This window comes from Notolepis coatsorum (genome assembly GCF_963971535.1).
Source record: "Notolepis coatsorum genome assembly, chromosome: 11".
Lineage (NCBI taxonomy): Eukaryota > Metazoa > Chordata > Actinopteri > Aulopiformes > Paralepididae > Notolepis > Notolepis coatsorum.
The window spans coordinates 63,726,706-63,744,884 of record NC_140175.1 but is presented as its reverse complement, the minus strand read 5'-3'; positions in this window follow the sequence as shown (position 1 = coordinate 63,744,884).

Here is an 18,179-nt window from a genome sequence, read left to right as displayed (position 1 = left end):
GCTTTGGGTAGGGCGTTCCACATTGATGTGGCATAATTGCGAAACGTGTTTAGTCCCTTGTTTGAGCCGAATCTGGGTTTAACATGATTTGTTGAGCTTCCTCTGGTGTAGTGGTTGTGGTATTCACTGACCTTTGGGAAGTATTTTGACATGTACATGAGTGTGTAGTAGTGTAGGTTATATGTGTGTGTGTATATGGTGTGTGTGTGTGTGTGTGTGTGTGTGTGTGTGTGTTATGTATTCATGCAGGCTGTGGTCTCGTGAACAAAGCCTTCTAATATACATTTCTCTCTCTGATAAGGCAGGGGATTTAGAATTTTGAAGTGCCAGTTAAAATCGCTAGCCAAAACTAGTTTAGCTTGGCTTTTAGAAATTGGAACGTTAACTAAACATAAAATCCTCTGGTGAAACACAATTTCCTCCACATACAGTATCAAGGACGAAATGACTGGTAAACGGGAAATGAAAAGACTGTTCATTTTCACCATAGGCAAAGAAATAAAGGAACCAGGCTGTCAAAATGACATGACGATCTATTGTTAACAGTTTCTAATCATGTACTCACTCTGGTTTTCATATGCAGGGAGGATGCAATTCTCTCTCACTCCGGCTCTCATTTGAAGGAAGGATGCACTCCTCTCTCCCTCACTCCGGTGTCGGGCTCTCATTCAATAGTATGCAGCTGCAGAACCATAGATATATGCAGAACGGCAGTCCACGCCACGAAGCCCCGCCTCAAGCCACGTCCACGCCACGAAGCACCGCCCAGACGTTGGGCTCTGTGGCTCTGCAGATATATGCTATTGGAACGGCGGAGCCACAGAGCCACACTCCAGTCCCCGCGCTTACAGACCCACGCTTTCAGGCCCCTCAGGAAGTTGGGTCACGAGACCGTCACAGGCCCGCTCAGCAGCGCCACCCACCGAATGGCTGAATTGGAGTATTGCAATGTGCGGGATTGATTGATTGATTTTTTTTAAATACTTTATTTCTCAGTTTACTATAGAAGAACAGACAAACAAAAAGGAGGAGACAGAACAAAAATAAACAGACATAACAAAACTAAAAAACTAAAAAGACTGCCAGAGTCAGACAGGAAAATAAAATAACAGTGTGACTTAACTCAAAGCATTAAAGTGTGTTGTATAGCCAGGTGTTACAAGGTGCAGGTCAAACATGAGAAATACAGGGGTGAGTCTCTGCAGAATGCAGTTATTTGTCCTTCAGATAGTCAATGAATGGGCTCCATATGTCCGAAAACCTGTTGTGCTCTTTGGATCTGTAATAGCGGATCCTCTCCATCTGTATGATTGTGATCATTTCATTGAGCCATTTCTGGAAACACGGGGGTGTAGGTGATTTCCAATCGGTTAGAATAATTTTTTTTGCGGCTACCATGCCGAGCATTAGTGTCTGTTGTTCCTCCCTCGTGTACCTTAAGGCAGTCTCTGAACACCCAAAGAGTGCCAACTCTGGATCAGGGGGAATGTCCTTTCCATAGACCCTGGAAAACCACTGGAATATTTCACCCCAGAATTTTTGTAAATGAGGACAGAGCCAAAAGAGATGTGTTAAAGAGCCCTCTGCAACTTTACACCTGTCACATAATGGAGAAAGAGATGGATAAATTCTGTGTAGTTTGGTCTTTGAATAGTGGAGTCTATGGATGACTTTAAATTGAATCAATTTGTACCTAGCATTGATCGAGCAAGTTTGGATTCTAGTCAAACCTCCATATGCTCTCAGACACCTCTAGATTCAACTCAGTGGACCAGGCATCTCTCAGATGGTCAGTGGACACAGAGGTGGAAAACAGGGACATAAAGCGAGATATCAGGTGTCTGGAGTCTGGAGGAAGCTTCAGGAGATCATAGAATGGGCAATTCTCTGGCATGGTTTCAAAATGTGGAATTTTTTCTTTGACATAGTGTCTGATTTGGAGATATCGAAAAAAGTGGGAGTTAGGGATGTTAAATTTTGTTTTCAGTTGGTCGAATGATGCAAACTGTTTGTCTATGTACAAGTCTCCAAGGGTCGTGAGTCCCTTGTCCCTCCAAACAGCAAACGCCCCATCTGTCCGAGATGGCAAAAAGGAGTGGTTATGAGTATACATACAGACATTTGGCGGCTTGTGAACACCTCTTATCTGATTCAAAATCCTAAGTGAGTTCCTTAAGATAAAATTGTCACCAATTAGCTTTTGAGGGGATTCTGTTTTAGAAAAAAGTACAGAGAGAGGAGCCTTTTACTGCTGTGGCTTCAATGTTTAGCCACAGGGGGGAGTTATTCGATGGTGTCTCACCCGAGAGTCCCCTCTGCCAATAGGTCAAGGCTCTAGCATTAGTTGCCCAATAATAATTCCTGAATACAGGGAGGCCTAGGCCTCCCTCCTGTGTTGGCCTCTGCAGATGCCCTTTTGATATGCGATGGGTTATACCCCCATACAAATGGGAAAATAATAGAGTCTAGTTTCTTAAAGAATGCTGCAGTGAGGAAAATTGGCAGATTTTGAAATAGATACAAGAATCTAGGAAGAGACACCATCTTGATTGCGTTAATACGCCCCACCATAGATAAAGGCAGGGTCCTCCACTTCTCTATGTTGAGTTTTAACTTGTGACCATGTCAGCATAGTTAAGTTTAAATAAGAGTTTGGGATTTCTAGATATTCTGAGTCCTAAATATGAAAAATGGTCATTTACTACTTTAAATGGTATAGCCTTAAGAAAGTCTGAGTTCAGGCCGCCCGAGAGAGGCATGAACTCACTCTTACCCCAATTGATTGTGTAGCCAGAAAGCTTACCAAATGATTCAATGAAATCTAACAAGGGAGGAACAGAGGTTTCTGGGTCTGAGAGATATAACAATGTGTCATCAGCGTAAAGGCTCACCCGGCTTTCCATGTCCCCTATCTTAATGCCTCTAATATTGGGATGGCTCCTGATTCCTATCGCGAGGGGCTCCAGAGCAACGTCGAATAGTAAGGGAGAAAGCGGATCGCCCTGTCTGACCCCACGTTGCAAGTCAAAAGGTCCAGATTTATCATTATTAGTGAGGATGGAGGATGTCGGGCAGAGATACAGTATTTTGACCCATGCAATAAAAGAGTCTCCAAATCCAAATCTTTTAAGTGCCTCGAGCATTTGATCAAACGCTTTGGCTGCATCTAAGGACAAAATGGCCACTCTGGAGTTGTCCTCGTGGTTGGTATACACATTGTTCAGGAGCCAACGCACATTACAAAATGAAAATCTGCCTGGGATAAACCCTGTTTGGTCAGGCCAGGGTGTATGATTGATGGAATATGTCTCCCTAATCTATTGGCTAATACTTTTGTGATCGATTTTTGATCAAAATTAAGGAGGGCGATGGGCCGGTAGCTCCCAGGCTCTGTTTCCTCCTTGCCCTTCTTCATTAAGATACATATATTTGCTTCATACAGAGAGTTCGGAAATCTGTTATTCTTAATGGAGTCATTGATCATTCTGAGTAGGATTGGGGCAAGTGTCTTATGAAATGTCTTGTAAAATTCACAGCCAAGGGGAGCTCCAGTAGCTCACCACGTACCGCGAGTGCTATTTCAGCGCCGTGGACAACCGTGCTCGTCGCGGATCTGGGGCTGAGCGAGTTCGAATCCCGGACTGCAGCCGTGCCTTTCCCAGAGTGTCTTCCCCCCCATCTGAACCCTTTCAGCCTGCTTCTGTCGGTCGAACTTGACCAAGTATAAATGCGATAAACGTATAAAAGAGCCAGGGAAATGGCCAAAGTTTAAAAAAAAAAATTCACAGCCAAATCCGTCTGGGCCTGCTGCCTTACCGGAAGGAAATGACTTAATTGCTTCAACTAGCTCACTCTCTGAAAAATCTGAATCGAGTTCTAACCTGGATGACTCATCCAGTTTTGGCAGGTTGAGGGAGTCAAAAAAAATTGTAAAGTCTGCGTTAGTGGCCTGAGACTTTGTTGTGTATAATTCTGCGGTTGTTTATTTCCTTAGGGTTAGTTAACAAATCACCTTCCCAAAGGTCAGTGAATACCACGATCACAACACCAGAGGGAGCTCCACAAATCATGTTAAACCCAGATTCGGCTCAAACAAGGGACTAAACACGTTTCGCAATTATGCCACATCAATGTGGAACGCCCTACCCAAAGCTGTAAAGGAATGTGAATCACTACCCACTTTCAAAAACACTCTCAAAAAACACCTAAGGGAGACTGCAACTCGAAACTGGCCCCTGTAAATTTCCGAACACAACCCCCGCCAACACCCCCCCCCCCCACTCCTACCCCCCCCCCCCCCCCCCCCCCCCCAACCACCTCCAATGTACAGTCCCACCCCCACCTACCCAATCCAATGTACAGTTTCTACGCCTAATGTATATACTCTTTTCTTTCTGGACTCTTTTTGTATCACAAATACAGTACTGTAATTGCAAATCTGGTATGTCATAAATGTATAGATGTAGCAGTACTGTCTATCTGTATGTCATGTATGTCATATATGTTACGATGAATTGGAAATGGGGGACCCTGGTGGAAACAAGACGAAAGTCTTTCTCTGGTCTGCATCCCCTTAACAATTGTATGTATTGAGCTGTACTGCACTGTACCCATTCTGCAATCTGTTAATAAAGTTTTCATTCATTCATTCATTCACCTGTTTTAGATAACATTTTGTGGATTGCACGGCTCGCCTGTGCTCCTTTCAACTGTCTGGCCAACAGCCTCTCTGGTTTGTCGCTCAGTTCGAAGTGTCTCTGTTTGAGCTTCAATAAGAGTTTACCGATGTTTCCACTAAGAATGCGGTTATATTCATACTTTAAATTCAAGATGTTATTATAGTCTTCTTGCAAAAGAGAGTTCCTGTAAGTCTGTTCAAGGGTCGGGAGTGTGTTTTCGATTTCCACCACACGATGGCGCTGTCCCTTTTTTTGAACTTTCAAAGGAAATTATATGACCTCTCAGCGGAAGTTGCTCAATCTGGAACAATCTCCGCGGCTGCTCCGCGGCTGCAGCTGGAGGCTACTCCTCATTACTGCTTTAAGAGTCTCCCAGAGTATGGAGTCTGAGACCTCCCCTGTGTCATTGAACTCAAGGAACTCCTCCAAGTGAGCTGTCATACAATTAATAAACTCTTGGTCTGTGAGCAGCCACGGGTTAAAGCACCAACATAGTTGGGTCAAGAACCAACATTCTGTGACCATTCTCTGGCTAAGATGTTTTGATGATTGATTTGACTTCTATGGACCTTTTATAAAATATTTAGCCCCCGTGTCCCTCCGAAAAATCCCGGCATTTTTTGTCAGATGGCCAAATCGAAAATATCTGCTGACGCCATCTTGAAAAATTAACTTTTGATCCAGAGCACCTAGAATCATGTATGAATACACTTTTTTGTGTAAGTCAACCATGACGATTCCAATTCTGACCTTAGTTTGACTCTATGACATCAATTTAACCCAGAAATCCAAGATGGCCACCATCCAGTAGAGCAAAAATGTAGAAAGAGACAGCAGAGCGAAAATGTAACTTTTGAATGGGAAAGTAAGATTTGGTGTTTGGGCAGGGCTTCAGACTAACAACTTTCCCAATAGCTAGCTAGCTAGCAACAACAATTAGTTAGCTAATATAGTCATTGTAGCCCTGTGTTTGGGGTTTGTTAACCCTTGTGTTGTGTTCGAAAGCTGTTTCTTTCAGGAGTTATTTTGATGATGTTCTGAGCTTGTGCTCAGCCTTCTGTTTCAAAGGGTATCTTGGACCACGCCATCTCGACATTCCTTGACATGAAGAACTCCTGTTGACCTCGCTCATCCAGGCCTTCTTTTGCAATAGACTGCGAGTGTGTGTGTGTGTGTGTGCGCATACGTGCGTGTGCACATGTGTGTGTGCGCATACGTGCGTGTGCACATGTGTGTGTGCGTACGTGCGTGCATGCATGCACTATCCCTTCATACAATGGGTTTCACGCTGGCTTGAATATGGAGCAGAGGAAGAGCAAGGCTTATTTTCATACATCTTACAATAAACCGCCCAACAAGTCAGTTGTGAATGACATCATGGAGAAGCTGTCTACCATCATTGCAACTAAGCACATGCCCTTCGCCTTCTTAGTGGGAGATCCTCCTGTGTACGTCCTCATCACTCTGCTCAAGGCCGAGAACCCAAACAAGTACCATGACATTGTACCCTTTCTTGGTCCCTTCCATACACCGTGTGTGATGATGAGCGCTATCTACAAGCGCTACAAGGGGAGTGAGCTAGGAGATGTACTTGTGGCAGGAAAAGTTATTGCAGAGGGCTCCGTCGACCGTGCACTGAAAGGCAAACATTACAAGAGGGGGCTGCATTGCTTGAGGCTCATCTATGAGGCACTCATGAGTCAGCTGGTAAAGGGGAGGCTCATGCCCAACCTGGCTGATGAGACAAGGGAGAACCTTGAGATTCTGAGAGATATGAGTCTCTCCCAAGAACCCCGTGCAGCTGCACATGCGGCACTGGAGGATGATACTCGAGAGCCTCATCACCAATTTATTCACCCAGGTGGAGGCCAGTGACATGGCGGACTACTGGAGGGACTTCCTGTCTATGACGGATGCACTCATGCAGAATGTGCATGCAGTACATATCTGCAACTTGGATGAGTATGTCAGCTCTCTGCGTGCCATGCTGCCATGGATGGTAGTGTACGACAACAATAGGTATGGAAGGTGGCTGCCTGACTTCTGGGCAATGCTGACAGCTCTCCCTGCTGATCGGGTCGCCTTCCTTCGTACTGACTTCACTCAGTCCATCACAGGCAACCCCTACTCCAACATGGCCTGGGACATGTGGATCGAGTGTACAATGAACAAGGGCAGCAAAATGAAGTCTGGCTGGCTCTCCATCCTCCAGAATGAGAAGCAGCTGCTGGTGCACTCCAGAAATGTGAACAATTTGGCCAAGATCCGGGTGGCTCACAATGCCCTGGCCACACACAAAAAAGCCAAGAGGAAGCACATAGAATGTGGTCCGAAAAGGATGAGAGAAGATGAGCAGCGCGTGCAGGACCTGGTCGCATGCATGCATGAGTTTGATTCCTTCCCATTTGATCCAGCCTCACCCACCCTCCGCACCCTACAGTCAGCCATGCCTGCCTCTGATGAACTCATCACAGACTTCAACTCAGCCTATGCTGTGGGAGAGGAGAAGTTGACCAGCTTCTTGAAAGACAGAGTGTTCAGTAAGAAAACCTCCCTCCATGCACCTGTCCCTCTGAGCAAACGCTTGACATTTGCCAAGCAGCCCTGCATGGAGAAGCCCGGGGAGGAACTCAAAGCAAGAGCTGCTGAGATGGAGCGGAGTGCTCTCAAGGCAGTGATCGACCTGGTTGAGGTCAGTCAACTTGTGAATCTCTCAGAGTTGCTGGAACATCGTGTTGTCGAGGAATGTGTGGCCTTATTCAACTCCAATGGCACATATATGAAGACACAGAAGAGCAAGCTCATTCAGAAGCTCTCTCTCCAATCTGTAGATCTGCAAGAACCCTACACCGCTCTTGTCGACATGGGCATGATCTGGAGGATGGCAACCCCATCAGCAGAAGATCGGCAGACACAAGATGGCACCCCATACAAGTGGTTGGACTATGTCCACAAGGTATCATCCATCATCCTTGCCCGCCATGGTGATGCTGACCGTATTTTCTGTGTAAATGACCCGTACGACGCAGCATACTCAACTAAAGATGATGAGCGAGATCTGCAAGTACAAGGTAAGGTACATGTCCCCAACACCTACATGAAGCTGGGCGACCCCTTCCCCTCTGCCAGAGAGTTCAAAACACTGCTGTGTAGCGTCAGCAACAAGGAGCGGCTACAAAAAGTAATATGCAGCTAACTGACTGACCTTGTTGCACAGGGTGTAGATACAGAGATCGTCTACTCTGTTGGCTCCCACTGCACCAACTTGTCAACCCAGCAACCAATGCAGAACTACAGCTTTGACCAGTCTGAGGCTGACACCATCCTCTTCTCTGCTTACACAGTTCTACGTGAGTCAGGCTACAGTGGCCCTGTGGTCATTGATGCAGCCGACACCGATGCCTATGTCATGGCAGCGGTCATCTCTCAACAGCTGCCCGGTATGCTCTGCATCAAGAGAAAGCAGAACACGGTCTTCTGCCATGGCCTGGTTACTGAGGAGATGGCAGATTGTATTGTGCAGCTACACTGCATTACAGGCTGTGATGCCAATTCAGGCTTCTATGACAAGGGTAAGTTGTCGGTGTATGACAAGGTGGCAAAGAGCCCTATGGCACGACGGCTGCTCTCGCGGTGTGGAGATAGCCTTGACCTTGAGGAGGAGGTGCTAGAGGAGCTGTTCGAGTTCACACGACATGTTATTTATGGCGACAAGAAGAGTAGCACCATGGCTGAGGCCCGTGCCACAAAGTGGAAGAGAATGAAGAACAAATCATTCATCCATCTCCCTCCAGATGCAGATAGCCTACGCCAACACTGCCTCCGTGCCAACTACTTGGCATATCTAGTGCACCACCCCTCCCTGAAGCGACACCCTTCGCCACTCGGACATGGCTGGGAGCTGGTGGGTGGTCGCTGTCGCCCTGTCCGCCACACACGACCTGCTCTCCCAACACATCTACCTGCACCAGGGCCAGCTGAAGAAAGTGAGGAAGAGGAGAGTGAGGAGGATGATGATGAGAAGGGAGATGATGATGTATGGAGGAGGAGGGGTGATTCATTGGAATCTGATGATTCAGAATCTAGTGAGGCAGAATGCTCTGATTCGGACTGATCATGACATGTTTAAAGTGGTTTCATTGTTGGGGCGCTCCAGTAGCACACCACATAGCGTGCTGAGTCGCGAAGCGGTCGTCCCGGGTTCGTTTCCCAGTCCCGGCGACCATTTGCTGCATGTCTTCCCTACCTCTCCTCCCGTTCTCCCTCTCTCCCTCTATCGGTCCTGCGTGGCCAGAAAAAGCTGAAAATGCTATAAAGTTAAAAGAAAATTAAGTAAAAAAAAAGAAAAAAAAAAGTGGTTTCATTGTTAATCTGTTCAAGTTACAGCTATTTAAGAGAGCGTATTTTGAAGTATAATTAGTTATCTTATCATACTGTACATTCATAAATTATTTTGCTGAGATCCTTATGAAGGTAGTTTGTTTAAAGTACAGCAGTACCATGGTAAAATTGGTTTTGACATTAAAAGTTACATTTTAGCTCTACTATATGGTGGCCATCTTGGATTTCTGGGTCAAATTGATGTCATAGAGTCAAACTGATGTCAGAATTGGAATCGTCATGGTTGACTTACACAAAAAAGTGTATTCATACATGATTCTAGGTTCTCTGGATCAAAAGTAAATTTTTCAAGATGGCGTCAGCAGGTATTTTGGATTTGGCCATCTGACAAAAAATGCCGGGATTTTTCGGAGGGACACAGGGGCTAAATATTTTATAAAAGGTCCATAGAAGTCAAATCAATCATCAAAACATCTTAGCCAGAGAATGGTCACAGAATGTTGGTTCTTGACCCAACTAACAGTAGCTTTGTTTGGGCAAAGCAAGCTTTATTTCTAGTTAAACTGGACTGTGATCCGATATTATTATATTATGATATTTGGTATTCTCAATGTTAGTTATTAATTTTGCATCCACAAAAAAAATCAATTCTCGTGTATGACTTATGGACATGCGAGAAAAACGAATAGTCTTTGTCCGTTGGGTGTTGTAGTCTCCAGATATCTACTATGTTTCTAGATTTAATTAAATTATTTAAATGTTAGGACAGAAGCTATGGCTGTTGGGGTGCGGGAGGAGAGTATCAAGATATGGGTCAAGGTAGCAATTAAAGTCTCCACCCATTAATAGATTAGTGGTGCCTATAGTATAGGTCTGGAATTAAATCAAATACTTTGCGGAAGAAATTTGGATCATCAGTGTTTCTTTGGGCCATATATGTTCAATAATGTGATAGGGAACTAATGTATGTTTCCAGTAATCATAATATACCTGCCATTTGGATCTGTGACTATTGAGGAAAGCTGGAATGGGATATTCTTGCGAAAAAGAATAGCGACACCTCTAGCTTTGGATGTGAAAGGTGACTGGTAAACTTGAGATATCCAGTTAGCTGTTAGCCCTCAGTCGCCTCTGTTCTGTAGCTTTTATGTGAGTTTCTTGTAGAAACATTATGTCAGCTTTAAGAGACTTTAAATGCGCAAACACTTTGCCCCGCTTTAGAGCTTGATTGATTGATTGATTGAAAACTTTATTAACAGATTGCAGAATGGGTACAGAGTACAGCTCAATACACACAATTGTTAAGGGGATGCAGACCAGAGAAAGACCTCAATGCAGTACTGTTACATTTGTGACATACAGTAAATATATACAAGGGGGAGGGAACTGTACATTTATGATGAATTGAAAATGGGGGACCCTGATGTAAACAAGACGGAAGTCTTTCTCTGGTCTGCATCCCCTTAACAATTGTGTGTATTGAGCTGTACTGCAGATTTTGACAACAAAATGAACAATATGATGCCGCAAGTTCTGTTATATTTCAATTGCCTTACTTATTTACAAGTATTATAGGCCTACAGCAGTATTGTACAGCCAGTAACTACACTTTTGCTCACACAATATCTTGAATGAATGAGTTTATTTATTTCGAACATAATGTAGTACCCATAGTGCCATGTAGTACCCTGTAGTACCCTGTAGTGCCATGTAGTACCCTGTAGTGCCATGTAGTACCCTGTAGTACCATGTAGTACCATGTAGTACCCTGTAGTACCATGTAGGACCCTGTAGTACCATGTAGTACCATATAGTACCCTGTAGTGCCATGTAGTACCCTGTAGTGCCATGTAGTACCATGTAGTACATGTAGTACCCTGTAGTGCCATGTAGTACCCTGTAGTGCCATGTAGTACCCTGTAGTACCATGTAGTACCCTGTAGTGCCATGTAGTACCCTGTAGTACCATGTAGTACCATGTATACCATGTAGTACCCTGTAGTACCATGTAGGACCCTGTAGTGCCATGTAGTACCCTGTAGTGCCATGTAGTGCCATGTAGTACCCTGTAGTACCATGTAGTACCATGTATACCATGTAGTGGTACGGTGGTGTAGTACCCTGTAGTGCCATGTATACCATGTAGTACTCTATAGTACCATGTAGTACCATGTAGTACCATGTATACCATGTAGTGCCATGTATACCATGTAGTACCCTGTAGTGCCATGTAGTACATGTAGTACCATGTTACCAGGTTAACACTGTCGCCTCACAGCAAGAAGGTCCAGGGTTCGATTCCCGCTTGGGGACCAGGTTTCCATGATGCCAGGTACCCAGGTGGGGTATCTCCCAGGCCTTTCTGTGTGGAGTTTGCATGTTCTCCCCGTGCTCGCAAGGGTTTCCCCCCCGATAAGATAAACCCAATGGAAAAACATGCACAACAACAGATCGCTAACGCTGTGGCGTCCTTGATGAAGACGGACAGGAGCACTTGGATTGGTCCCCTGGCGCGGCTCACGTTGACGCCTGTCTGCTCCCGGCTGCCCTTGGGGGGGAAGGACGACGGGATGGGTTAATCGCAGAGCCGAATCGCATCGGCGATTCTAAAGAGACAATGCATGCGTGTGTGTTCCGGTGTGTGTGCTAAAAACTAAGCGCTGTGTGTACCGCTAAAAACATTGAGTGTTGTTGCATGCCGAATAAAGACCTCCTCCTCCTCTCTCCTCCTCTAGTGCCATGTAGTACCCTGTAGTGCCATGTAGTACCCTGTAGTGCCATGTAGTACCCTGTAGTGCCATGTAGTACCATGTAGTACATGTAGTACCCTGTAGTGCCATGTAGTACCCTGTAGTACCCTGTAGTACCCTGTAGTACCATGTAGTGCCATGTATACCATGTAGTACTCTATAGTACCATGTAGTACCCTGTAGTGCCATGTAGTACCCTGTAGTACCATGTAGTACCATGTATACCATGTAGTGCCATGTATACCATGTAGTACCCTGTAGTGCCATGTAGTACCCTGTAGTGCCATGTATACCATGTAGTACCCTGTAGTACCATGTATACCATGTAGTGCCATGTATACCATGTAGTACCCTATAGTACCATGTAGTACCCTGTAGTGCCATGTAGTACCCTGTAGTGCCATGTATACCATGTAGTACCCTATAGTACCATGTAGTACCCTGTAGTGCCATGTATACCATGTAGTACCATGTAGTACCATGTAGTACCCTATAGTACCATGTAGTACCATGTAGGACCCTGTAGTACCATGTAGTGTCATGTAGTACCCTGTAGTACCATGTAGTACCCTGTAGTACCATGTAGTACCATGTAGTACCCTGTAGTGCCATGTAGTACCCTGTAGTGCCATGTATACCATGTAGTACCCTGTAGTGCCATGTAGGACCCTGTAGTACCCTGTAGTACCATGTAGTACCCTGTAGTGCCATGTATACCATGTAGTACCCTGTAGTACCATGTAGGACCCTGTAGTACCATGTAGTACCCTGTAGTGCCATTTAGTACCCTGTAGTACCATGTAGTACCCTGCAGTACCCTGTAGTGCCATGTAGTACCCTGTAGTACCCTGTAGTGCCATGTATACCATGTAGTACCATGTAGTGCCATGTAGTGCCATGTAGTACCCTGTAGTACCATGTAGGACCATGTAGTACCATGTAGTGCCATGTAGTACCCTGTAGTACCCTGTAGTACCATGTAGTACCCTGTAGTGCCATGTATACCATGTAGTACCCTGTAGTACCCTGTAGTGCCATTTAGTACCCTGTAGTACCATGTAGTACCCTGAGTGCCATGTAGTACCCTGTAGTACCCTGTAGTACCCTGTAGTGCCATGTATACCATGTAGTACCCTGTAGTACCATGTAGGACCTTGTAGTACCATGTAGTGCCATGTAGTACCATGCAGTACCATGTAGGACCCTGTAGTACCATGTAGTGCCATGTATACCATGTAGTACCCTGTAGTACCATGTAGTGCCATGTAGTAACATGTAGTACCCTGTAGTGCCATGTATACCATGTAGTACCCTGTAGTACCATGTAGGACCCTGTAGTACCATGTAGTACCATGTAGTACCCTGTAGTGCCATGTATACCATGTAGTACCCTGTAGTACCATGTAGTGCCATGTAGTACCATGTAGTACCCTGTAGTGCCATGTATACCATGTAGTACCCTGTAGTACCATGTAGGACCCTGTAGTACCATGTAGTACCATGTAGTACCCTGTAGTGCCATGTATACCATGTAGTACCCTGTAGTACCATGTAGGACCCTGTAGTACCCTGTAGTGCCATGTAGTACCATGTAGTACCCTGTAGTACCCTGTAGTGCCATGTATACCATGTAGTACCCTGTAGTACCATGTAGGACCCTGTAGTACCATGTAGTGCCATGTAGTACCATGCAGTACCATGTAGGACCATGTAGTGCCATGTATACCATGTAGTACCCTGTAGTACCCTGTAGTGCCATGTAGTACCCTGTAGTGCCATGTATACCATGTAGTACCCTGTAGTGCCATGTATACCATGTAGTACCCTGTAGTACCCTGTAGTGCCATGTAGTACCATGTAGTGCCATGTAGTACCATGCAGTACCATGTAGTACCATGTATACCATGTAGTACCCTGTAGTACCCTGTAGTGCCATGTAGTACCCTGTAGTGCCATGTATACCATGTAGTACCATGTAGTACCCTGTAGTACCATGTAGTGCCATGTAGTACCATGCAGTACCATGTAGTACCATGTATACCATGTAGTACCCTGTAGTACCATGTAGTGCCATGTAGTACCATGTAGTACCATGTAGTGCCATGTATACCATGTAGTACCATGTAGTACCCTGTAGTACCATGTAGTACCCTGTAGTGCCATGTATACCATGTAGTACCCTGTAGTACCATGTAGTGCCATGTAGTACCATGTAGTACCCTGTAGTACCCTGTAGTACCATGTAGTACCCTGTAGTGCCATGTATACCATGTAGTACCCTGTAGTACCCTGTAGTACCATGTAGTACCCTGTAGTACCATGTAGGACCCTGTAGTGCCATGTAGGACCCTGTAGTGCCATGTAGTACCCTGTAGTACCATGTATACCATGTAGTGCCATGTATACCATGTAGTACCCTATAGTACCATGTAGTACCCTGTAGTGCCATGTAGTACCCTCATATGCAGGATGGATGCACTCCTCTCTCTCATGCAGGATGGATGCACTCCTCTCTCTCATATGAAGGATGGATGCACTCCTCTCTCTCTCTCATATGAAGGATGGATGCACTCCTCTCTCTCATATGAAGGAAGGATGCACTCCTCTCTCTCTCATATGAAGGATGGATGCACTCCTCTCTCTCTCATATGAAGGATGGATGCACTCCTCTCTCTTATGAAGGATGGATGCACTCCTCTCTCTCTTATGAAGGATGGATGCACTCCTCTCTCTCTTATGAAGGATGGATGCACTCCTCTCTCTCATATGAAGGATGGATGCACTCCTCTCTCTCATGTGCAGGATGGATGCACTCCTCTCTCTCTTATGAAGGATGGATGCACTCCTCTCTCTCTTATGAAGGATGGATGCACTCCTCTCTCTCATATGAAGGATGGATGCACTCCTCTCTCTCATGTGCAGGATGGATGCACTCCTCTCTCTCTTATGAAGGATGGATGCGAGACATAATACACTATCCAGAATAGATTATGTCTTTGCATCACAGAGACTATTTGATAATTATGAAGTGGAAATGATACCCAACGCACTATCAGATCACTGTTATTTACTCCTTAAAGGTACATTTGGTATACTATCCTCCCGAGCCCCAAGATGGCGATTTAACTCGTTGCTGCTTAATAACAAGGAATTCATTACACAACTTAAAGAAGCTCTTATAGTATTCCAACGGGAGAATGCAAACTCAGTGCAAGACCCCAGAATAATATGGATGTCGGTAAAGGGAATGATCAAAGATTTCACGGATAGCTTTTCCTCCAAAATGCGCAAGAATCAATGCACAAAACTGGCTGAGCTGGAAACGCTTTACTCAACGTTATTTAATTCTCTAAAATACAACAACTCAACTCGACTAGAGAATCAAGTTAATGTACTAAAAATAGAGATCAATGCCATATACAGACAACAATCGGAAATACAAATACGCAGCACAAGACAACAACAGTACTCCCATGGTTCCAAACCCAGCCACCTATTAGCCATGCGATTAAGAATTAATGCAAAATTTGCAGATATAACTACCATTAGAGCACAACAAGTACTTGTAACAGATCCTGTAAAAATAAACGATACATTCAAAGAATTCTACTCCGACTTATATAAATCAGAAACGACCTTCGATCAAAACAAAATGGACACATTTCTTAATCAAATTATTCTCCCTAAACTTTCAGAGGATGACGCTAAACAGTTAGAAACACCGATCACACTAGACTAGAGGAACTCAAGAAGGCCATAACCGCAATGCAAAGTGGTAAGGCTCCTGGAAGAGACGGTTTCCCATCAGAAATGTACCTTTCTTGTTGGGACATAATTGGCCCCTTATTACTAAATATGATCTTATACTCAGTCAAGTAGGGGAACTTCCATAAGAATGACAATATTGCACTCATAACAATCCTCCTTAAAAAAGACAAAGACCCCAACGAGTGCGGTAGTTATAGACCTTTAAGCCTCCTCGGAACCGATATCAAACTGTACTCTAAGGTATTAGCCATCAGATTACAAAAGCATATGACGTCTTTAGTTCACCCGGACCAAACTGGCTTCATAGGAGGCCGCCTGATCACTGAAAACATAAGACGAATACTGCACGTACGTCCATGGATGCACTCCTCTCTCTCATATGAAGGATGGATGCACTCCTCTCTCTCATATGAAGGATGGATGCACTGCTCTCTCTCTCATGTGCAGGATGGATGCACTCCTCTCTCTCTTATGAAGGATGGATGCACTCCTCTCTCTCTTATGAAGGATGGATGCACTCCTCTCTCTCTCATATGCAGGAAGGATGCACTCCTCTCTCTCTCTCATATGCAGGATGGATGCACTCCTCTCTCTCTCTCTCATATGCAGGAAGGATGCACTCCTCTCTCTTTCTCATATGCAGGAAGGATGCACTCCTCTCTCTCTCTCTCTCATATGAAGGATGGATGCACTCCTCTCTCTCTCATATGCAGGATGGATGCACTCCTCTCTCTCTCATATGCAGGAAGGATGCACTCCTCTCTCTCTCTCATATGCAGGAAGGATGCACTCCATCTCTCTCTCTCATATGCAGGAAGGATGCACTCCTCTCTCATATGAAGGATGGATGCACTCCTCTCTCTCTCATATGCAGGATGGATGCACTCCTCTCTCTCTCATATGCAGGAAGGATGCACTCCTCTCTCTCTCTCATATGCAGGAAGGATGCACTCCTCTCTCTCTCTCATATGCAGGGAGGGTGCACTCCTCTCTCACTCCGGTCTCATATGCAGGAAGGATGCACTCCTCTCTCTCTCTCATATGCAGGGAGGGTGCACTCCTCTCTCACTCCGGTCTCATATGCAAGAAGGATGCACTCTCTGATGAGACTTGCAATAGGCCTACAGGTTGGGTCGGTCATGTCGGCATCAGTCTTTTGTTAAGAAGTTATTGCTCAGGCTGTGCCTTGCTAATTTGATAAAATGTTTAACTAACTAATATCTTTCAACAAAATTCCCCTTTAACTCTTTATTTAATCTATTACGTATCGTTAAAAGTGCTGTATAGATAACATTCAGTCACTAGATGTCACACTAGAGCACCAGCATATCTTATCCAATAAGGTGCATTGGACATGGGGAAATGTCAATTCACTATGAATTGAAAATGGGGGACCCTGATGTAAACAAGACAAATGTCTTTATCTGGTCTGCATCCCCTTAACAATTGTGTGTATTGAGCCATACTGTATTGTACCCATTCTGCAATCTGTTAAATAGTTTTCATTCATTCATGGGGATATATATATATATAGATTACTCTACATAAAAATGCCATCTTTAGGACTTAAAAAAAAAAAAAAAAAATTACATTATGTGATGTTACATTGTCAGCGTTGTTATTGTCCCTTTCTTGATATGTAATGTTATTGAATAAATAAATATATGAAAAAAAAGCTGCAAATGAAACTGGCGCCCTAAGCAGAAGCATAACGTACTGTTAGATTAGGGTGTTATCAGCCTTCATCGCCTCAGTCTTATCGATCCTCTGCGTTGAGTTTGTTGTGGTTCATGGCGGCAATCGTTCGTGGAATTCTCACTCCCACGGCTGACTAGCTAAAACACCATCTCTTCTCCCCTGTTGCATTAGGAAAATAACATAAATTGAGAGACCAGGTTGTATCAAAAGGATGTTTATTTACATAAACAAAAGGTCTCACGCAGAATGCAAAATTAATTGAAAGTCTTTAGAGGTCTAAGGAAAGAATTAGTTAAAAGTTCCATCTCTCTTGGTTGTGCGGCCTATCTCCTAGTCCTACTGTAGCTCTCTTCGTGGTCCGCTCTTTTCCCCTCTCCTACCCCCGTCAGGAGGGCTGGTTCCCTCTCCAGTAGCAAAAACGCAACTGCACCATACTGCCAATTTTGCAGCCCAGACATTTCCCCCCAAACCAATTTAAATTATAGTTCGAGAGACAGAAGTTATCGCAACATAGAAGTAACTTCCTAATCAAATACATTCATCCTATTTCATGAATCATATTTAGAACTTAAAGGACTTTTAAAGGCTGATTTAATTCTGATTAAATGTAAGACTTTAAGTCTTTTTAAGACCCTGTGGGAATCCTGCTTAAAGATTAGTCATTAACAACACATTTTGGCACACCTCATGTTTCTATGGCGGCATTTAAAAAGTGAATACGTCCCCAACAACTATGGTTACACACGAATATAGACCCACAGTTGAAAACAACATCCTTTTTAGCAGAGTATATCAAATTAAAAGAAAACTTAAGACTTCAGATGAGACGAGACACTTTGAACAACCTTGTGGATCTGCTTTTATTTTGAAGCGATTTGCAAATCTGATTCTTCACAATACAGAGCTCGTAATATTCCTCCCCACCTCGACTGTACAAGGCTAG